The 24,472-nt window shown below is 38.0% G+C and overlaps 1 protein-coding gene across 6 annotated transcripts in view; it reads left to right on the top strand.

Moving 5' to 3' along the window:
• Window positions 1-24,472, top strand: part of KANK1 (KN motif and ankyrin repeat domains 1) — an 81,634-nt gene that overhangs the window by 9,125 nt on the left and 48,037 nt on the right. For 2 of the 6 annotated variants that reach the window (XM_053466275.1, XM_053466292.1), the window contains exon 2: window positions 5,207-5,256. The exons of 1 other annotated variant lie outside the window; for it this stretch is intronic. The gene's annotated coding sequence lies outside the window, so the exon portion shown is untranslated. Of the gene's footprint in view, window positions 1-5,206; window positions 5,257-8,321; window positions 8,352-10,116; window positions 10,221-24,215; window positions 24,439-24,472 lie in introns of those variants that run through there. 3 more of the 6 variants (XM_053466325.1, XM_053466283.1, XM_053466301.1) reach the window with 3 other exon arrangements.

Genomic DNA, 24,472 nt, shown 5'->3' with positions numbered 1-24,472 from the left:
TTCACCAGATCTATAATTATCACTGAAGTTTAAAAAATGTGTTTAGTTACACAGATCAAAGCTTCGACCACCCACCAAAACCTAAACATTACCAAGTTGATGTTAGAACGTGATATCCTCCCACAGGTAGACCTTGCACGCACCATGTCTTGGCCTTGGTATTTTGAGCAGAACCTTTTTTACTTGCATCTAAAACTTGGTCAGCCTACCAGTGCAGCACGGCCAAGTTGGAGTTCTCAGCAGCCTGCTGTATGATCTGCATTGTTTAGAAAGTTGGTTACTAGTGTTCAGAGATCTGTCGGACAGGGCTCTTCAATGAACCCATTCAGTCTGAACAGCCAGTGGAGGCTTGGTGACAGAATCCCATTTCATCACTTCTGATGTAACATTTCACTAATAGCTAAGGCCGTCATGCTTTTAGATCCTCACAGGAAAAAATTCCGTCTAACTAGCGATCTGTGTACTTTAAATGTAGACAGCTCAGAGGGATTACCACTCACCTAGCCGCCCAATTACTTTCAGTGCTCAGTACTTCTCTTTGTGGGTATGTACAGTAAATTCCCACTTCTAAATGTGCACCGTGTGTAGTACAATAGGGGATATCATCAAGACTTCGTTGTGTATGTATCTGTGTGTTTTTATACAAATTAAGACCTTAAAGAACCTCCAAGTAATTGAAAGTAAATCAGTTTTTCATTTTCAGAACGTTTACTAAGGCTGGCCTGCAAAATTGCTGGATGTGATATCTGTGTTCTCTAGTGCATTCTCCCTAGTCATTAAACCCAGCACACATCTGTCCACACCACGATGGCGTGTTAGCTTATGGGACAAGTGCCATGAGAGGAAAAGGGGAAAAGCCAAGCAGCTAAAGTCTAACACTCGTTCCTAACCCTTGAACGGAAAACAGCTGTCTTCTGGTCACACTGGTCATGCTTACATTCCTACCAACTTAATCTGTGAGACTGTGAAATGGGTTCTAGTTAAAGGGAATTGAAGTGAGCTAGGGGAAGAAATATTCAGATCCAGAATAGGGAATGGGTAAACGGGGGTAGTCTAATGTCACGTCCATAGTGAAAGGCGCAAGCCTTCATGAGCGAAAAAAGATGATCAGAGAGGGCTAATGTTTTGAGAGGACGGACATTGACCTGTTTAAAAGCCTTCAATGTGTGAGTTATAGAAGAGAATTAAAGAATTTTAAGGTTTCGGTTTTTTTACGCTAGGCAGACTGGATGGTCTTATCTACCATCAAATTCTATCTTTCTACCATCTTTAAAAAAAATGTCTACCCAGAATGTCTGCATTTAAAGATTTATATTATAGGTGATATGACGTTCAGCTAGGAGTATCAGAAATGTCAAGGTGTTTCTGTATAATGGCAGCAGTCTAGCTCGTTATTTTATTTTAGTAATGCAAACACAAAACCCTATATATTACTGGATTACACACTGCTGTGCTCCAGTTAGTGCCTTTTTCATGCCATAGGTGGTGTTTGTGTAGCAGTTCAGCAGTCCAGGCATTCTGCACAGTATTGTTTGTGAGGCTTTATTAAAACCAAGGTAAATGACATCTACTGCATTCTTCGCATTTTTTTGTTTGTTTAGGGTGCACTTTGACACTTTTTTTTCAAAAGTAAATGTCGCTTTTTTGGCCCTATAAATCATTTGCAAGAAATTATTTCCGGGGTGTCTCCACTAATTTCCGTACTGCAGGTGTTAGACTGACAGGTCTGTAATTACCTGACTCCATCCTGTTATTGCTTTCATGAAGTCGAACAACAGAAGGAATCCCTTTGCACTGTTTTTCGCATCATGCCTAAGCTATGTTATGACATGGGTGCTAATGCAACAAATATTTTAATGACTTTATTATGAATATATAATTAAATGTGGTTGATAATAGTGATTCTTTTACATGAAGCAAAGTGGTTTCTTACATTAAAAAAATAGTGTAGCAATAACAGAAAAAAAGAAAAAAAACCCCATCTTGTTGGTCTGATAAAATCTGGCTATTCAGCGCTGGTCTAGTAGATTGGGATAAGATCAGAGTTAGAATACATACAGATGGCTAAAATGCAATTGCCTATGCAAAACAGTTTTTAAAACAATGTAAGGTTTGTTTGTTTTTTGTTTAAACTTGGGTTTAATCGGATACTAGTAATAAAAATATTTGGTGTGCGCGCCCCTTTTAATACCATTAAAGGTATTTACCAAAATTAAATTATTTTGACTACCATCTCCATATAAATTGTTTGTTTACACGTTTACTGACTATAACAAATACATTGTACAATTCCTGTACATTTTTGTGTATAATCTTTGATCACAGAATTAGAAAAGTGTTTGTTTTGTTTTTTAAATACTTTGGAATTATTGTTTCAAAATATTCTTACAAGGGGAAAACAGTGTGGCTTCAAACAATGTGGTTTAATGAAAATTGGCAAGTCACGGGCTTCACGACCTCAGACTAGTCATGAGGTCATGAAGCTTATAAAGTCAAAATCCTGTGTACCTTAGCTACATAGACAACTCAGTTGGTGAGGGTTTAATTAAAAATTAAACTGACATATTCTACATTTAGCCTCTCCCTTATAACTGTTATTCCTAACTTCCAGATTCCCTGCCAAGTTATTTTCCCTCAATCCTTCACCTTTAGTCATCATGGACAACCATTTTACCATAAAAAGCACCTTAACCCCTTGGTAACTGATTTTTAACTTTTAACACAGTTTCTTCGTATTGTGTGTGTGTGTGTGTGTGTGTGTGTGTGTGTGATTTCTCTAGTGCCGCCTTTACATTTGGTCTAGTGAAGTACATGGAACGAGAGTAACTGTCTTAATAGGCAGTGTTTGGAGGTGAACTCTAGTACCCAGGTGGCTGTTTTCTTCATGTCACTCAAAAGCTGCATTCTTTATACAGTTTACTGACTTCTTGTAGGAGGAAATGTATTGGTTTCAGATATAACGGTAAGTAAGGGTCTGTCTTTTTGCTTTTATTCTGGATAAACCAAGATTGTTATGTTGTCATTAATGATTTTAGTCTTTAGTTCCTATAGCACTTCCTTGTCTAATAGAAAATACCTTTTTATGGTGCCGTCACTTATACTTATTTCTTTTGATGCATTAATGATATAGTATGAACCGGGAAGTCAGGACTAACCAATATTGAAAATGTCCTTAAATGTATGCTTTTCAACTCTTCTTCAGGTTCTATGTCCTAAACAAAGTAGAGCTAATTTAGCAGCGTAAACACCTGTATTAGATTCCCTTTCACTGAAGAAACAAGGGTTGTCATGGCTATGGCCCCAAGTAATTCTAGATCCCATCTCTACTTTTGTATCATATTACTGCAGCCTTGGAGAGAAACATTTTTTTCAAATGAAATGTGCGCTAATGCACCTGAGGATCTTTTCCAAAGTATCTTTCATTTTTTTTTCTTTTTTCTATTCATTTCCGAATGCAATACTTATCTGTACCGGATATTGAGATAACAGAGACTTTTTTTAATTGTCCTTCACAAAGGTTCTTAAAGGGACAGTCTGATGTCCCTGACACCCTTACAATAGAAAAATGCGGATAAAGCACTTACAGCCGTGCTGCAAGACAGCCTTCTTGTGACATTTCTTGCCACCGATTGACAGCTTCAAGCAGCCAATCGGTGACAGGAAACTGCTCACATTGAAATCAATGGGAAGACTTTACACAGACCCCTATTCCAGAGCCAGTTGACTGGAGGTGAGTACACCATGTGCAGGGAGATGTTTTCACCCAAATGCATGGCTTTTAGCTTGGGGAGGGGGCAATTGTGTCTGGGGGAGGGGCACACGCCTAACATATATATTAGAGTGCATATGAAGGGCCAGAGTGTCCCTTTAATGGTGGCAGCCAATCATCTACATATAAGTCCCCTCTTTGACAAATCTGGTTTTTGTTCCTGCAAAAGGACACGTTTCTGATACGTTAAGTGTAGAGTATCTTTTAATATGTATATTCATACAACTTTCCCTGAATTCCATATGCTACAATAACAGAATACGAAGCAATACGTGGTTAATTCAAAATTAAACAGTTAAATGTGTCCACGAAAAGTAAACAGGGAAAAATATATAATTATCTAGAAGACCAGAATGTTGCTAAGCTGCTTACTTTACTATTCATTATGCCAAAGCTTTTGAAGTACGTTTTTAATGAAAGAACAAAGTCCTCGCGCAAAGGCTGGAGTTAAGCTTTCTGTGAAGGCACAGGAGACTAAAACTATGCGGTCCTTGATTAATGGGATTCTTAGAGTCCCCTTTTTTTATTTTGTACATGACCGTATAAACAAAGACGCTCCATCAGTGGATTCATTAATTGCCGAGAGGGTTACACCGGCATCTCATTGTAGTAGAGACACCAGGCAAAGAGCCAAATTCCCTTCACAAAATCTATTCTTTACAACTTCCAGGGCAGTAATCTTATCACACGTTAGAACAATAGTTGTCTCAATCAGTTCCTAGTGGGAATAGAAGTCAAAACAGAGAGTTGTTGAGCAGGAATAAAGGGGTCTTTGGCTTGGCTTTAACTATACTGCCTATATATGTCTCTTTAGTTGTATATGTCCCTTTTGGGAAGTCAACAGAGGAAAGGAGCATGTGGAGAAATAAGTAAAAAAAACAACTTATTTAGTTTCTATGTAAACTATTGAAAGACAACTTAAAGGTACGATTCTACTTACTCAATTCCTAGAGCTTTTGAATGCCCGAACATTCCCTAGAAATAATTCCATAGTGATTTAAAATGTTTCCCTGTTTTTGACATTTAATGACAAGTAGCCACTGGTAGGCTATTGTCAGAGAAACTTAGAAAACACAAACTATTAAGATGTTTTTTTAAATGTTATATAAAACAAAAAAGGACAGTACTGGTAAGGGGAAATTGCATACCAGACAGAATTGCCCTTTCTTGTGTAAGTGGAACAGCACCTTAAATTACCATTTTTTTTGCACTTGTGTTCTTGGGGGTTTTGAAGAGACACAAGTGTTGGCATAAAATATATTTATATAAATATGTATCTGTTTTCAATGTATGTATGTGTGTGTATGTATGTATATGTGTATATATATATATATATATATAGTGTGTGTGTGAGGTTTCTATTGAACACTTTATAAATTGTTTGTTATTACAAATATAAATTGCCTATGACCAAAATACTCGTTCTTTATTATATAGAATGAATAATCAGGCGAACATGAAATACTCCTGAGCTTTCATTCCACCTGGTAAGATTGTGGGTTTTTGGTTTTATCCTATGTGTATCTTGGCTCAATTTCTTTTTCTTCTGTATTTATCATATATTTTTAATGATTTCTCTAGTATTATTACAAACTCTTGTTCTTCATAATGATTTTTGTCCTGTGAATGTCTCACAAACCTTTAGTCGAATATTTGATATAACAAAACGTACTAATTGTATGTAAGTCTGAACTTCTCAGGGTAGGCTACCTGCGACTTTACCTCTTCTAGGGAAGGGGCTTCTTTCAAAGGAGGGCTAGCAGCACATATAGATGGGGCTAATACTTTGATTAGTAGTGAGTGGCCAGGAAGAAGGAGGTAGTGGCAAAGCAGTACATTGGGAGGATAGAACAACTGTTTCTTGATAAAATTAAATTAAGTCCTTTAATTCCGCATTATTTTGTTCCATATCTTTAAATGTATCATGGAAATGAATATCTAAATTTAACAGTCTTGGCTGGAATGAAACACTGGTTATGTTATATTAACCCCTTCAAGTGGCAAAATAGTTATTGCGTATCCTTTCTATGTATTGTGTTACAATTTGACAGAGGGCCAGCAGATTCTATAGAACCATTACAAAAGGGGTGAGTGAACATTAATTGAACATTAACAAAACATTAAAATGGCAAGAGCCACTAACTAGAAGGCGCCCAGCCTAGATACACCACTGCTTGGCACACAGTGTATAATACTGCAGGGATTAATGTTGAATGTATGTGCCAGAGGGGAATGTGTTGGGAGTGTGTGTACACACACAGTGACACTAATGATGATGGAGTGCAGGAAGAGGGATTATGTCCAGGCTCCCCTTCCTTTTATGACTTTGATAACAATGACACATTGGGTGAAGGTGAATGAAAGGTTTGACCTACCACTTTACTCTGTTCACATGCTCCTTTTGTTAAAAATATATACATATATACTAAAGGAAAGTATATTAATGGCTGGGGGGGGTAGTGGTATGGCATGTCCATTGAGCTGTGATGTTAGACAGATGTAGAGTGGTTACTGTAACTGTGGGTATAATTGCACGTGTTTGACACATTATCTCAGCTTTTAACCCTCTGACTTTCATAGGGGATTCACGTACATTCCACGGGGATACCTGTTTGACTTATGTGTACAGTGGCGTGGGTAGGCATAACTAGTAAGGCTTTTTTTATGACTTACTTACCCAGCCAATAAATTCAGGGGGGTGGTCCACTCTGGGTGCCACTCATCAGGGGGGTTCCGGCCTGACTGCCGCCTAATGCTGGCCTGTATCTTACCGCTGTGGAGCTTGCACACTGTGCAGGGAAACTTTCAGTGTGCAGGAACCACAGCAGTAAGCTGCGGGCCCACGTTAAGATGTTTGCGCGGCCCCAGTGATGTTCGGCTGGCCACCGGACCAGTGAAATCTGCTAAACAGGTAAGGGGGAGCAGGAAAGTGAATGGGTGAATGAGTGAGTGTGAGGGCAGAAATGGGACAGGCAGGCTTTTTAGGCATGGGGCAGTGGTGGCACAGGCAGGCTGTTTTGGGGGCAGAGGCCTACCACGTCAATGTCTGATTTAGTGTATAGTAATGGGAGGTAGGCTGTACCATACCTGTTCAGTAAATGTTTTTTCCACTTTACATGCAGTTTACAGATTTGTGAAATTTTATATTTTTTTTGGGGGGGGTCTACTTACAGGATCCACCCCTGGTGCCAAATAGTCTAGTTGCGCCACTGACAATAAACAATAAGTTTTCATCAACCTTTTTAATCTCTTACCAAAATAATTTGATTCATTAACCCCTTAAGAACAATGAGCAGTCCCTAAACCCATTGAAAACAATCCATTTTGAGCCCGTACATGTATGCGCTTTGTCATTAAGGGGTTAAAAAAAGCTTTTTTCACCCTAAAAGTGCTTGACACAAAGCATCTGTTGACACTGGACTTGCTCATATCAGTAGCTATTATGCCTTCGTTTCCTGCGCCTCTTACAGTTTGCTTTCACTCTGGTACAATACAGATAAGTTTGGCTTATTTATCCATGCGATGTTCCTCTTCAAATGAAGGCCAATGAAAACAGAATCCGTCAATCACAATCTGTCTCATTGTGAGTGTCCGAGATTCCTGTCCCAAAACAGAAGGCAATGGGCCAAAAAAAACCTCTGCAAACTGATTATCCATTAACAGCTGCAGCTCCAGAAAGATGAACGTGGCTATGGGAATGATAATCGTTATGGACATGTTGGCCCATGCGCAAACCGGTGCAAATCAGATCATCGTTAATAATAATAAAGCATTACTCATTTTTGTTTTTTTAAGGGGCAGTCCTGCTCGTAATAAGTAGCACGTGACTACAAAAAATTTTGACTCCCAGAAACAAACGGTCAGGAGGGCCTAGTGCGAATGAGGTTATTTCACCAAAATAAAGCAGTGTTGTGAATTGACAAGACTTTTTAGAATTTTGTCTCAAATTCTGAACAAGGAGCCCTGAGTAATTATTACTTATATGATATATATATTAAAATACATTGTAACTGATAACATATAGTTACATAGTTGCTGTTGATCCAAAAGAAGGCAAAAAACCCCAGTTTGGCTCTTTCCAGTTTTGCACTAACCAGGGGAAAAAAATCCTTCTTGATCCCAAAATGGCAGTCAGATTTCTCCTTGGATCAATAATAATTACAGCCATGCCTATTCTACGATATGATAAAGTGGGTTTTAGGAACTTCTACTAAGTAAGGGCACATTGGATTTGACATGTTTAAAGATAGCTTGTTGTAGATTGTATACAAAGGTCTCCATTTCCTGAGACACGTGATCTCTGTGAAATGGACTTCTTTAATGGCTGGCTTGTAAACTATAATTACCGTACATATCGGTTTCAGAGGTCAAGTAAGTGACCTGTGACGGTAGTTGCGTGCGTGAATCTATCTCGGTCTGCGCCACAAGTACGCCAGCATTGCTGTGGGGACGCTTCCGCTGGTAGGAAAGGGACCCCATGCTTTTATTTTTTTATTTTTTTTTGTGGGACGAGCTAACCCTATGCCAGAGATCACCGCTTCCACAGACTGGCATGAGGGATACAGATGTGTGCTTTCTTAATGTAAGCATGTGTTTTTATGGTGACCTGGATGTACAGGTATAGGCATGTTACATACAGTGTTAGCAGTCTCTTTTGGTAATGGCTAGTACAATATGGCCCCTGTATTGATACGTGTGGCATTAGAAATATATGCGTATGTGTGCGTACATTAGACTTGATCCTTGTACTCTGGACAACCAGGACATAAATTCTCTAGTGAATCACTTCAAAATAAATACAGCAAATGTAGAAAGGCACACTGGGGAGTATGTAGTTAAGATCAGTGATTTATTACAAAAGCCAACATTTCAGTCTGTCTGTAACATTTTGGGGTCATCTTTAGATCTGGGCATGTTTTCTATACCTTTCGCTAATGTTTACGTTGGGATGTAGATGTTTTTATTAGCAATGGGTTCATATTTCAGCTTTTGCTTTGGTTCAGTATCTAATCTTTCAGCACTAAAGCATTCAGCTCACCAACTGCAGTCACTGAAGCTCACATAATATTTGTGTTTTGGTTAACATTATTATAATAATAAAATAAAAACCGTTTCACAACATAATAAAAATAGGAATGTTTTTTTGATTTCTGTTACTGATTACGAAAAAAGCTCTATAGTTTGGGTGCTTTTAATGATCTAGTTTGACCATATTTATTTTTAATTCAAACTATTTGAAAAAAAAGATTAGCGTTTTTAAAAGACTTGTTATAAGTTTTCCAAGCCAGTGCACAGTGTCTTTAATTATCAAATCCCCCAAGTCGTGTATATATGTATGTTATAATGTAAAAAAAAAAAAAAATTGTTTTTGCTTTGGAATGTAGTATTTCTGACGTCTGCATACCCACGAAAGCCTTTTACAATCATCCTTTGAATTGTGGCTATAAATAACAAGGGTTTGAAAGGAGTGACAGGAGAGAAAATACACCTCCTAAGCGATGGCGATAGACAGACTACAGAAAAAAGGGGTTCAGTGCAAAGGATTATTATTGCTCACTAGAGTGGAAACTGCATTGCGTCCCGATACACCTGTGTATTGCTGGTTTATATATACCTAGAGACATCTGATCCCATGAGTACACGGTTTATAGATCTCCGCAGGATCCACCACAAGTATAGATCTATGATGATGTTTGGACATACATGGTGTTTCGCACACATCCACTATTGCATGTAAAACTTCATCTGCAACCCTGCAGTAAAATCATATGCGCCAGAGCGAAGTATTTTCCAGGACACTGATAAACTTATGACATGCAGTATGCAGGCTTTATAACGGAGTGGTTGATTCCCTGAGTGCAACCAGGTTCTGGAGCTCCATTCACTGAGTTCGAAGTCAGGACCTGTGCAGAGGTGGCTATGAACTGGGCTTTTATTTGCCACAGCTGTGTTTACTTACCTGTTCTTCTGTTGCTAAGCCTAGAAGTAGTATATTTCTGCGGAATACACTTTAAAACATGGGGGATTGGTGTGACGTGCCCAAAGCATTGCTCATTTCCAACAGTTAGCACAGGTTTTTCCAAATCTCTTTTTGATGGGTCTCTCATGACACCTGTAATCGACATTGATACACTTTTTTTTTGTATTGGGCCAACATAAACAAAGAAACTAGAATCTCATGAAATTAGAAAGCTGTTCCGTTCGTTCTTTTATCATGGTTAACTAGACTTTTTGTTTTTAGTGGCAAAATCACAATCCCTTGGTAACCAACGTGAAGTGACCTTGAGAGCAGCCTGCGCTGACATTCTTCTAAGCAGGTGCTGGTCAGTCATTTACCATATTAACTTTGGAACTCAACGCTTTCAATCACTGGAGTTTGAAGCGGCTATAGAGTTCTGGGATTATCTCGGTTTCTGTCTTTTGCTAGAGTTCTCATTTGTCTAGTAAAAAGGTAAGATTTATTATAGTTCCTTGTTACATTGATCCTTCGAGTTCTGTATTTAATGTCACAAAATGAAAACAGGAGCTTTTTGTTAAAGCTTCAAACCTAGGTCTCTTTCGAAGGTACTACAGTTTCTACTGTCGGGGGGAAAAACCTGTGAGAAAATGTTAGATGATGTAGTTTTAGAATAGCAACATGTTCTTATGGCTCAGTGTTTGAGTGTTTGTAAAGTCAGATCAAAGTCTCTTTGCTTGCCTGCCAAGACCAGAGTTTCTTAGTGGTGGTTATCAAGTAGCTACCACTTGGTCAGGATATCTTCACATCAGTCTGTAGGCCATTGTCTGTTGTTTTTGGATCTTCTCCAGTCAGTCGCTGGTGCTTAAGTGAAGAGAAGCATTAAACCAGCACAGTTGGAGGTTCTTTAGGGGGGTGGTTTTTAGAAATTGTAATCCCCGTTCATTGCGTTGCTCTACCAAAGCAGTCCGAGGTAGCTGTATTGTTAATTAACATTATTATTTTTAACGTATCTTGTAGATGCTGTTCCATGTATGGAAAACAATTATATTCTTTGGTAAGCAAAACCCTTGAAAGAACTGACATTTTGTTCTTTCCGTTGAAGGATTAATCGCCTAAAGCCAACACAAACATTTAAGAAGCATTTTCAGTTTCTTCAACAACCTATCGGTGTCTGTATTTGTGTCACAATTAAGAGCTCCATGCGAAATTGGGGCAAAATTTTACTTGATTGAAGAATTATTTCTGGTGTGGACTTGGGCATTCTGAAGTTCTAATGATTATAATTCTAATGCAGCATTTACTTGAAAAGAGTTAAATAAAACGGAGTAGGTCTGTGTAAGCAGCCATTGTTCTGGGCAAAATAAATACCATTCTGATAAAACTGTAGACGTTTTATGCTTGGCATTACCTTTACTGAACTAAATTACTAATAATTACTGAGTGCGGATGTGTGTTATTGTGTAAAGAGAGAAGATCTCTTTACCTGTTGATTTTGGCTGAAGCCGTTGAACTCCAGGTATGGTTGTGTTGTGTTTGGAGTGCCTGTTTTTGTGGCAATATACCCATTTCCATTTTTTTTCAGTAAGTATTGTATTTAGGTCAGAGCCAGCGGTTTCTGGGTAGCTGTGCTCAACTGGTGAAATCCTTGCTGATTAACACTAATTGTAGGCAACACCCCAAGAAGCAGCTCTGTGAATCTTGCAGCACAATTCATGCCTATTTTGTGAGAAGTGTCATTTTTGTTGTCTTTGTAAAAGCATTATCGCCACCGATCATTGTGTAGCTTTGGCCCGTAACATCCTGTGCAGGTGAGTAGTCTCTGAAATGGACACTTCTCTGGCTACTACCTTTGTTGGGGATCGGGTTCCCTGAATCACTATTGTGACTGTTCCTGCCAACTATTCTAATCCTTCTTATACGTAATGCTTTTTCTAGAGAGAGAGAGATGCTCTTAAGGAAATGTTTGTCACACGATTGTGGTTCATATCTCTGCCTGTCAACAAATTGATGGCTTTCTTTTCCTTCATATTGATGCTAAAATGCCATGATTGCAGCCACCCTGCTACAAGGTCTGTCAAAAACGAGGTCCCATTTGGAAAAAGTCTCAGACTATTTCTGTAGAATCCATTAAGATGATTCAATTGTTTAAAAGTACAATTAAGTGATTCATAATAGAATCTGGAGATCCATGTGTAGCAGGACATCGGAACCCCCGGCAGGCTTTGTCAGCTTCGGGATTTCTGGGGAAACAGATAAAAAGACAGCAACACTATTAAATTATTGGGCTTCCTGTTATGTTATCTTTGTTCGTTCCACACGCACTGGCAGATATGGAATGTTCACGTCTGTTTCCACAGGGCATCCAGTCTATGTACAGTTTCAGATACTCATAAGTTGCTCCACGATAGTGTTACCTTTGGCTTTTTATTCATTTGCAAGTAGTAATTAATTGAAAATAGTACCAGAGGCAAGTTATGCCTGTTATAGCCCCCATCTACCAATTAAGTCTGGCGCAAATGGCTACTTTTTATGGGATAGAGGCGCCGATATAGCTGGATGAGGATGTGCTGTCTCAATGCCTGACGCAGGCAAGTGCATCGCTTCTGTTTAAGGATGAGTTCCATTCAGCTCCTGCGTGGCTTGCCACTCACTGGCCACCTCACCTACCTCTAAGTGTCCGTTTTGTTGAATTTGATTTCATAGCTTGCAGGCAATGATTAGAAATTCAACTTTTTTGTTAACCTGTAGGCCTGATGTGAGCGTGCGCTGTGCATTACGGAGGTGTAGCAAGTCCCTTGTAGTTGCACACATGGCTGGACGCCAGACCGGACTTCTCAAGGGTAAAGATTGCATTTCCAGAGCAACTTTCAAAAGCGTGTTTGCCTTATACCTGCGACATTGAGTATAGCCATGTGCTAGTGTGGCTTGACTTTTAATGCTGGAAATGTTAACTGCTTTTTTATATAGCTCCACTACATTGTTGATTCCCAAAGGAATATTTTCTTGCCCTGCTTTCCTTTCCCAGTGACTCGGTATAGAGTTTCCATATATTTTAGTTTTATTTCCCTTAAAAAGGTGACGGTCTTGTTAAATAATGGCTGAATGCTTGCTTGTACTTCCCCACCTCTGGACACCTGGACATGAACGCTCCAAGGAGTAGTTAATTATACTAGTTGCCTAATTATATAACTTTGTTTCGTGATTTTAGACTGTTTTACATTTCGTTCTTTAATCTTACAATATGACATCTAGGACTGTGGATTAAAAGCAATTCTCCTTCAAAAAATATTCTTTCCACCTCCTGATTAGATGGTCTTTTAAACCTTTTAGTTGTTTTATCATATGACCCATTGTGTTTTATCAGTGTACAAAAGTTTGAAGGGCTAAGATAAGACTTCTTAAGTGATTGATTCAGAGCATATGCCTTTATCCTCTCCAAGTAAGTGGCAACTAATATAGACAGGCTCCGGCCTCAGGATTGGAGTGAAGACTTGTAGATAACTCCAAGGTTATTTCTGCCAACGTTTCAAAGGGGACCTTGTGTGACTGGCAGGTGACCCAGTATGTTTGATGTATATTATATCAACAAAAGATAAGTAGAGTCATGTATTTGAGCAGTTGCATATGCTATATGTATTATTGTTATAGATGTATAGCTTCAGCACAGTATAACAATGACCCAATTCTGCACAGATTTAGCTAAACGTTTCATCTCAAACGAGTAACACAGTTATTAGGTAGAATTACAAAACGCATGTCAGACTTTCTGATATGATAGAAAGTATGTTTTTAAATTCTAACAAAGTGGTCACCAGCCTCAAATATATCCGGCCAAGCCATATTTTATTTTCTATATGCATCACTCGTGTGTGCTTGAGATTTTTTTTTTGTTTAGAAATGATCATTTTTAATTGGTTGTATGTTAGAATTGTTTCAAATAATTAGCAGTGTTTTTAAATATTGACACTAGATGGCAGCACAAAACGCCAAATGTTGTTACCATAATTATTGTTGTTACTATATTAGTTCTCTCAATGTGTAGCCTTTATTGAGAGAAGGGACTTGGGTCGCACTTAACTGTAAGCATCTACGTATAGTTTTCCTTAGGTTGTGGCCTAAATAAGCATTGAGCAAACATTAAAAGAGTTAACGCTGCAGATGGCAGCACGACACGTAGTCTTGCAACCTTTTAGGTACCGGTTACTGTGGTTGTATATCAGGCGCTAATAATGGGTTTGGTAAGGCTGTATATTGCTGTTTGTGCTGTGACCTTTAAATGTAACAGAACTAGTTATTCAAGTTGTGTATGTGAAGCCTGTTTGTAAGTTGTCATTTTACTTTATATATCAATTTTTTTCACCCTGCTAAATATTTTTAAGGTGATGCTGCTGATGCACACCCACCCTTTATCATGTACATGCGTGCGTTTTACCAATTTATAGGAACTTAAGGAGATCCTCCTTCAGAAGCTATTTTAATGCCTAGATGGTAGGTGCTACAATCTCCAGGCTATGATAGACGGCATTTTAAAGAATTCTGTTGTCCCTGTGATGGCTATTAACATTATACTGGTTTTTTTTTTTTTTTTTTTTTTTTATTCACAAATTAACAATACAGAAATGACATTACAATGACCTTAAAAAAACAAACATAACATACAAGGATTCCATTGATATCGAGTGTTCTGTCTATGTATGGTGTCGAGTTTCTCTGGACAGGGTTTCATTCAGTAGTAAATTATCTAAACATCAAGTTCTCCGTCAGAAAGAAGTTTTAGCCACTTTTCCCATATTACGTACTTTGTACTACTCCATGTTGTTTGAGACAAAATCCCCTTTTCCATCTGACATTGGTAAATTAATTGGGATTTTATCTTTGCCCATATTATTACCTCGGAGGATCTCCAATTTCTGGCTATTACTATTTTTATTGCAGTCAATAAATGCAGTAGGAATTGGGTGTCTTTAGTTACGAGATTGGGTAAATTTAAATGGAGTAATGCTCTTTCTGGGGTCAACTTCCAATGCGGGCCAAATTTATTAACTAATCTGTTTGAGACTTTTAACCATAATCTTTTTATTGGTAAACAATTCCACCAAATATGCATCATGTCTCCTTTTTCCGCTCCGCATCTCCAACAGTTTGGCAAATTGTTAGAAAACATTTTTGTTAATAATGTGGGGACCAAATACCATCTGTTCATAAGCTTATATTGGAGCTCATTTAAGTTTAGGCAGTGTATATACTTATAAGTTAAGTTTAAAGCTCTATTCCAGTCTTCATCATTTACTTTAATATTTAAATCTTTCTCCCACTTGGCTAATGCAGAAGGAATATATTCGTTTTTACAAGCCCTAATCAGTTTTAGCGCTTTTGCTAATAATTTTCTATGGTCGGAGCTTTCCACCAGTTGTTTAAAAAGAATTTGAGCTGCCGGACCCTGATTCCAGTTTAGGGCTTTTGTCAGAAAACTCTTAACTCTTAAATATCTAAAGCATTCACCAGTAGGTAAATTAAATTCCGCTTGGAGTTGATTAAAGGACTTTAAAGTATCTCCATCTATCAGATCCTCAATTAGGATAATACCACTCTGTATCCAATTAGATAGATTAAGATTTTCATTCATGTTTTCTATAATAAGGACTGGAAGGCTATTTATCAACTTATCTTCAAGTCGGAGTTTGTTTTTCACACAATGCCAATTTCTTAATAAATGTCTCAAAACCGCGCTAGTCCCCATGTCGGCCACTTCTATAGATTGCTTGGAGGAGGTCCAGAACAAAGTCCGCAAGTCTCTACATTGAGATCTTCTTGGTAATTCCCCTCTATACCATGTCTCTTGTGCGGCATTAATATTTTGTGTCCGTATGGCTTGGGCAAGTAAAGCAGCCTGTGCATATTCCTGAATAAGAGGGACTCCTAGGCCCCCATGCTTTCTATCCTTAACTATAAGCTGTAGTTTTAACCTAGGTTTTTTTGCTCCCCATATAAATCTGTTTATTGGTCTTTGGATTAATTCGATCCAACTATTTGGTATCATATAGGGAATCATCCTACAAATGTATATGTACTTGGGGAGAATATATGCTTTTACTGCATTTATTTTCCCCCACCAAGAGATAAACAATCCTTGCCACTTTTTAAAAGAAAGATTCATATCCTTTATCAGGGGAAGAAGATTAATTCCCATCCACGTATTTGGTGTTGTATTAATTTTTATTCCCAAATACGTAAGGGCATCCTTGGCCCAAACAAAACCCAATTTCTCAATCTCCTGTTTTTGTGTTATATCAAGATAGTGTGGGAGGGCTATTGATTTATTAATGTTTAATTTATAATTCGCTACAAAACTATATTCATCAATCCAGGACATAATATGTTTTGTTGAAGTTATTGGGTCTCTAACTGTTAACAAAACATCATCAGCATATAGTTTTATCTTTTGTGTCCCCTCTTCTCCACATCCAACTACCCCTTGATCTGCCCTAATATCTCTTGCCAATGGTTCCAAAGCTAATACATAAAGCAGAGGCGAGAGAGGACATCCCTGGCGTGTGCCGTTAGAAAAAGAGAACCATTCTGATTTTATTCCTGGGCCTACAACTCTACCCATCGGCTTAGTGTATAATGCCATAATTGCCTGGTGTATTCTCCCTTCAAGACCGAATGCTCTCAATGCTTCGGCCATGAATCTCCAGCTGACCCTGTCAAATGCCTTCTCGGCATCTAATGAGAGGGTCAGCTGGGGAAGTTTCTTTATCAAATTCTCCTCAAAAATACCAGCTAAAGCCCTTTATATGATTAGCAGATGACCGACCTTTAATAAAGCCCACCTGGTCCATATGGATCAGTTGCGGAAGAAATACACTCAGCCTTTCAGCAAGGACTCCTGCATAGATCTTAGCATCCAAGTTGAGCAAAGATATCGGCCTATAACTTGTTAGTTCTTCAGGATTTTTGTTTGCTTTTAAAATTGGTGTTATATTGCCTCTGAGTAGTTCTTCCGGTAAGGCACCCTTATCTATACTTTCGTTAAATGCCCGTACCAAATACGGTGAGAGATCCTCCAAAAAAATCTTGTAAAAACGCGCACTAAAGCCGTCTGGTCCAGGAGATTTATTTTCTTTTAACTCACGGACTCTCTTCTGGACCTCCTCCAAGGTGACTTTACTATTCAAACTGTGTAAAGATTCTTCAGTTATCTTGGGAAATGACCTGTTTCTAAAGTAATCTCTTACTTCTGAGTCTTCCACAGTGTTTGATAAATTGTATAGATCCTTGTAGGATTCATTGAAGGCCCGGCCTATCTCAGCTGGGGCTAAAAGAATTCTGCCCTTATGTATTATTTTAGTGATTGTTTTCCTCTCTCTCTTTTTTTTTAGCTGGTTAGTGAGCAACTTATCTGCTCTGTTACCCTTATAATATCTTTTAGAGTTTAAAGCCATAAGGGCTTTGTTGGTCTTTTCTATAAGTTTTGAATTTATTTTATCTCTTATCACCTCAATTTTCTCTATGTTGACATTTGAGGGAGTCTGTTTATTTATTTTATTTAAATGATAGAGGGTAATATACAGATCCGATAATTTAGTATCAGCATTTTTTTTTGCATAGGCCCCCAGTTTGACATAATGTCCTCTTATTACTGCCTTGTAGGCACACCATAAGTTTGCCGCTGACATGGCTTCTACATCATTTTCTTCAAAAAAAAGATGTGTGATTTTTTTTATATATTCAATGTCAGCTGTTTTCTTCATCAAATTATGGTTTAATCTCCAATCGGTGCTAAATTTCTCTCTCTCATCTACAATGTCCATAGTTACCATATTATGGTCTGACCATGTGATGTCGTGTATTTTAATATTTTTAATTTTTGCTATTAACCCGCAATCTCCCAGTATTAAGTCTATTCTGGAGTATGCACAATGTGTCTTTGAGAAACACGTGAAATCTCTTTCTGTTGTATGTAGAACTCGCCATATATCGTAAAGAGCGTTTTTCTTCAATAAGGATTGAAATCTGTTTGCCTGTGACAGTATATTTCGATCAGAAATCAACTTTTTAGAGGACATTTTGTCTAAACTGGGATCTAAAACGCAGTTAAAGTCACCCATCCATATTAAGGGGCCCTGTTTTATTTTCAATGTTTTTTCCAAAAGTTTTTTCAAATATGTAACTGGGGAGCCATTGGGTGCATATACATTGAGTAGTGTTAAGATCTTATTATTTATCTCAACGACTGCAATGATAAATCGGCCATCAGGATCGGATTCCACAAATTTAAATTTTAAATCCAATTCTTTGGAGAATAAAATAGCCACTCCTCTTTTTTTTTTTGTTTTCAGTGAGGCATCTATACAAATTGGAAATCTCTGATTTTTTATGTTAATTTTATCAATTATTCGCCAGTGAGTTTCCTGTAGAAAACATACGTCTATCTTCTCTTTCCATAGCCTCTGTAAAACTAAGGCTCTCTTTTGAGTAGAATTGAGGCCCTGTGCATTTATTGTTCCATACCTAATCTGGCCCATTTTTACTACTTTGCCTGTCTCCCAAAAACTCGCACACCATAGTTATCATGTAGAACAAAAACCTGGAATCCACAATCATAAAAACAAAAGTACAAACATTAAAAACATAGAAATGTAGGTAGAACATCCCCTGATGAAACTGCCTACTTCCACAATCCACCCATGGTTTATTATTGTGGAATTTGTTTGCCATTACTCTAATGGCTTTGGAGCTCGGGTCTGTATAATATTCTATTAAATTACTACTGGTCCAATCCTCCAGAATGAGGAAAAAAGGGAAAAAAAAAAAAAAAAAAAAAAAAAAATTAAAATAATAATAATAATAATATATAATAGATATCATATTCTCCATGTATGTGTCTTATTCAAATATCTGTAAAATTGTTTAGCCATTATGAGAGCTTCCAATAATAAAAAAAAAAAAAAAAAAAAAAAATATTATATCTCCTACTATGTGTTTACATCCCCCACGTTAATATAATACCTTGAAAAATTTATGTATATTTTAGTGAGAATTATTTCCGTGAATAAAATACCAAAGTGTCTCTGTATATATCTTAATTCCATCTATATGTCTCATTTACAAATTATGAATACTGTATTTCTCCCTCGGGAGAGACCTTATTTTGTGTCAATATCCCTCTACTTCATTTAGTGAAGTTACTTTAATTTAAAAAAAAAAAAAAAAAAAAAAAAAAATACAGAAATTGTGTAGGTGTCATATTCTCCGTGCATATTATTGTAATTATACGTATGTCTACCGTATTACCTTAACCATAATAAAACCTTCAAATCATATTATTCTAATACATGTGCTTCACCACAGTCATCTTTCCATAAGTATCTCATTGTGTGTCTTAACTCCACCTATACCTATATATTCCCTGCTTTCAGTGTACTAAATGTCTCATATTTCAATATGGCATTCCATTATATTTTGTTGCATAGAGATTCAGAAAGAAGAAGGCGAGAGAAGAAGAGAAAAAAAAAAAAAGAAAAAAAAAAAATAAGTCTCCTACTATATATCTTACATCCACCAGCTCAGTATGATATGATAAGATATATATATTTTAGTGAATATTATTTCTATAAATTAAAATGTCAAAGTGTCTCTTTATATATCTTAATTCCATATGTCTCATATCAGATCATATTATTTTAGTAGGTATCTCGATATTTGTCTTAACTCCACCTAAGCCTATGTATTCCCTACTGCCAGTGTATACAAAATATCTCATATATCTAGATGACATTACATTGAGTTTTGTTGCATAAACATTCGGCGAGAGAGAGAAAAAAAAAAAAAAAAAAAAAAAGAAAAAAAAAAAACAACAACATTTCCCTATCACGTCTTGAAATGTTCAAATCCGTGGGCTACTGGAGTTTATGTTCTTGTAACCACTTCTTCAAGCTCTCTGGTGAGTCAAATGTCCATGTTTTATAATCATAAGATAATAAAATTTTCACTGGATAAACCCATTTGTAGCGAATTGCGTTTTTCCTCAATATTTCTGTGACAGCTGCATATTGACGCCTTTTCATTCTTGTGTAGTAGGACAAATCCGGTAATATTCTAATCTTATTGAATGGTTCCTGTGGGGCCGCTTCTCTGTGTGCTCTCAAAATCTTATCTTTTATTCGGGAACTTGTACAGCAAACCAGAATATCTCGCGGAATTTCTTGTGGTAAACTTGGAGCTTTGGTAGTCCTATAGCAACGTTCCCAAATGGGCATATGTCCTTCTTGCTTCACACCAATTTTTATAAGAAAATCTTTAAGAAATTTCTCTAAATTTTCGTTGGAGATTGTCTCAGAGATCCCTCTAAATCTCAAGTTTAAATGTCTTGACCGGTCTTCAAGGTCGGCAATTTTTTGTTCGAGTAAATCGATTTTTACAGTATTCAACTTGATATTGTCTTGCTGAAGCGAATCTGCCATTAGTAAATTTTCTATTTTCTCTTCATTTAATTTAACTCGGTTGGCGATCGCTAAAAGATCATTTTTTAAATCTTGAATCTGTATATGAATTTCTTGTTTTATTCTATCAAATTGTGTGTCTAAAGCCATTCTCAGCTGTTCTTGAATTTGAGATGTCATATCTGGAAGTAATACCGTTCTTATATGTTGTTCCTCTTCACCAGAACTTGATCTATTCATTACAGACTCTGGATCTAGTCTTCCCTTTTCTGGTTTCGAGGCTTGAGGGGAGAAAAAGGAAAGTCTTTTATCAGATCTGTCTGTCTTGTCCTCCCTTTTATCCCTTTTTTGTTTTTCAGTGGTCTTCCTTGTCGCCATCTTGAGCTGCTTCTCCTTCCTCGTATCTTTAACTTCTTTGAGACGAATAAATATGGTTTCGTAATGAATTCTATATTAGGTGTTATTAAGTTGTTGCAATTCAGGACCTCAAGGTGTTATAATCCCAGAGCCCAACTGTATTACGCTTGATATGCTGGAGTTTATATAATCTTCTCTAGTTGGGTTTAGAATGTATATATTAGTGGTATAAGAAAAAGGCCTTTAAAGCTGGTCTCCCTTTGATAAAGAGACAATTATGAACTGATCCAAGCTTTTTTGTCTAATGGTCTAGTTCTCTATGTTGGGGCCACAATATGTAACAGATTAACCCCGTGAGCATGTAGCAGCAATACAGCCAAAATTGGTATCCCAGTCCAAGTAAATTATTTTATAATTCGCTTCTGTATGTTTAAAGTTGAGTTATTCATATATAATCCCCACTATGTGTAGATAATATACACAAGTGGCATTTAGAGGAAGCGAATAAACAGTCACACGTTTTAAGTGGTCAGTTTGTGAAGAAAGATTATAGTCCACTTCAGTCTTGTAATCAGCTTCTGGATGTTAAATTGTTTGTAGTCATCAAAAAATGTGTAACTGTAGACTTAGAGTATATATACTCTATACTATATACTATATAGAGTATATATATAGTAAAGAGAAAAAAAAAAATGCAAACCAAACAGTCACTTGAAAAAAAAAAGGGAAAAAAAAAACCACTTATCTTTGTTGTTATTTCACTCATATATTGGTGGTTGAAATTGTATGTGAACACAAAAAACGCCTTCCCTTTTTCACTGCAGTTGCTGCCACCAATGCTCCCAACTCTCAGGTAAGACGGCCGGCTCCACAGACCTCAAAACCTCAGCGCTCTCCAGGTCCCCATCCGGCAACTCTCCAGTGCACACAGCAGCCCGGGAATGAGGTCAGCGCCTCCCGCGCATGCCGGGGTCCCGCCTGGCCGGCTGACCACAAGACCGGCCGTTCATCCACGGTCGTGGAATCTCTTCCTCCACTGACCGCATCGACGGCCCCTCCACACCGCACCACACCGGTCAGAGCCGGCAAACCTCAGCCGCGGCGAACCGCCGTCGTCACAGCCTCCACGGAGGATCTCTTCCGGACCCCGCGAAAACTACAGCCCGAGCTCCAGCACGCCGCGCACGCACACGTACAACGTGTTACGTCATCGCTCCTCCTCCCATAGTGAACATTATACTGGTTTTTAATGCTGTATACTGCTGGTGGCCACTGAACTCTGGGAGCCCTCGAGCCCGCCATGTGATCTTTTTAGTGCTTTTGTTAATTTACTGTTCTCTTGGGCAGAAGCTAGTGAGATGTTGCTGGTATACTGTATGTCATATGTTCTACTTGGTGGTGTTCGGAAATGCGCTGTAAATTCCAATCGCTTGACCACCGGGACTGTTACAATGACAAGCCAAAAAGTATCAGTCATCAGTAGACCTGAAACAACGAATCGATAAAATCGATAATAATCGATAACGGGAATCGTTGTCGACGATTTCCGTTATCGATTAATCGAGTGATGGATTCGTCGTTGGAGCGCTCGGCTCCTTTCACTTACCTCCGCCAGCGTTCCCCCGTTTCTGCTGCAGAGCTCTGTAGTGTCCGTCTGCTTGAAGTTACGTAATGACGGATGTGACGCGGTTGAACGATGAAGAGTTGAATAAAGTTTTGCGGTTGAACGTTGTAAGTGGAATGATTCGGTAGCGGAGGGAGAGAGAGAGAGAGAGAGAGAGGGAGAGAGGGAGAGAGAGAGAGAGAGAGAGAGAGAGAGAGATTGCGAGAGAGATTGCCGGGTGGGAAACTGATGGGGCAGAGTGTGGGTGGGTGCAGGGCATTTTATTAAATTTAATTTTGTTTTTATCCGATTAATCGAAAAAATAATCGGCCAACTAATCGATTATTAAAATAATCGTTAGTTGCAGCCCTAGTCATCAGGCATAAATACTAGAGATTAAGCACCGATGTGCGAAACGCTTTAACCGGTCCCTGCAGCCTTTTATCTCGAATGATACTTTATTAACTAATTGTATAATAATGTGCATATCGTAAGAAACAATACAATTATTGTATTGCATCTCTATAAAAGTTAAGCAATATTTATTTCCTCTAAATAAATGCTGTTTTCAACCTCATGTGTTCAGCTGTGATTTGGTGGATTGTTTTAAGCATATTCTAATAGTGTGATTTACTCCTAATTTAATTCATAATCCATTTAAGAAACTCTGTGCATATTGTAAGGAATATGCAGTTATCTGTTTGGGAAGAAAAAAATTAGGGTGGATCTGGGATTGTCCTCCACACCTATCCATCACTGTCAGATATAAAGATTTACTGGGTGTGAGTGATGAGAAAGGAGGACATGTTTTATTTCCAACACAACAAAAGTGGATCCCTCCAACATGCTCATTGAGCCTTGTGGATTAATATAGCTTCCAGTGTAGGGGGCAATAAAAGTGCAGTATAACAGACCTCTTTCGACTTGTTTGAGCCCTTTTCTCTCCTATGTGTTAGTTCTGTTAGATAAGAACCACAATACTGTTCATTTTTGTGGAGTTTGTGTTAAAAACCAGTCCAAGGCGGTGCATTCCGCAGAAGCACGATCTCTGGGTATAGTGAAAGTACTAAATGTACCACTTTTGCACCAGAATTGTTTTTTTGGACCTTTCCTCCATACCATTCCATAGATCTTGGTATAATTTCATTTAGTTGTTTCTTAAACATATTGGTGTATTTTGTATTTAGTTTTTCCAAGTGGGATATTTTCGTGCATGAGCCTTTTTTTTTGAGCCAAAAGATTTATCCGGACACCTGAATGTAACCTGCACCTTGCCCCATCAATCTGCATTGATGGTCTTGCGTTCTATTTAGATGTTCCTCCTGTAAGTGGAGATGTACAGGCATAAATCACGTCTTGCCTGGTGGGGATAAGGCTGTATGATTGCATTGCTTAGTATGAGTGTATGCGAATGTATACCTTCTATAGAATTGAGAATTCAGCCCAATCCACTGCAGTCAGTGTTGTAGTGACGTCAATGAATAAAAGCCAACAGTCACACCTGCTGGAAGTTGCTGTGACAAATTAAATTCTATTATTGCCATATGCAGCTTCTTTATATTCATACCATGGAGCATTCTAGATTAACTCTTCCTTAGGCTACTCCATAACTCCAGTCCAGTGATTAACACTTTAATAGGCCAACACAAGGATTTTATATAGTGATCCACCGATTAAGGAAAGCAAATGCCACTACTACAGGTTATCCTCCCCATAAAGAAAACCAAATGGCTGCCCACAGTTCGATGAAGGGGTCACATACTTGACGGATTACTGGGCGTTCAATGAAGCATTATAATCAGTTTGCCGAGCATTCCAGGGGATCTTGGTCTGTCCCTAGTAGAGAAAACCTAATATAAAACAAGTTGTTCTTCACAGCAGTTAAGACTTGGGGAACCCCTTTATTAAGTCTCCTGAATTCATAGTTGCCTTTCACCTATGTGGGAGGTGTACTATCATCAGACCACTATAAAAACTGACGGGCCAAACTCTACACTTAAGACAAGTCCAGAGGGTCTCTCTTCCCTGGTATGTTTTCTCTTACCCACGGTAAGCATATTACCGTATGTTTACGATTTGTTGTAAGGCTCCAGGCCTGGGGGTGCATTACATGCCAGAAAAGGGTGGGTTCAAAGAGCTCGATGTAGTGCATATCCACTGAGGGTTTATGTTCTTCTATCAGTAATAACAAGGAGCATCCTCATAAAGATCATGCACATCACACGTTTGGAACCTGGGTTTTATCAACAACCGGAGACATCGGGTATTTTACTGCATCTAGGTATTGGGAGATAGGATGTTCTAGGTTGGTACTTTCTATCGTTTTGCTTCCTTTCTGT

Source organism: Spea bombifrons, chromosome 1 (assembly GCF_027358695.1).
Source record: "Spea bombifrons isolate aSpeBom1 chromosome 1, aSpeBom1.2.pri, whole genome shotgun sequence".
Classification (NCBI taxonomy): Eukaryota; Metazoa; Chordata; class Amphibia; order Anura; family Pelobatidae; genus Spea; species Spea bombifrons.
The sequence above is the reverse complement of the archived record's forward strand: the minus strand, read 5'-3'. Positions and strand labels throughout refer to the sequence as shown.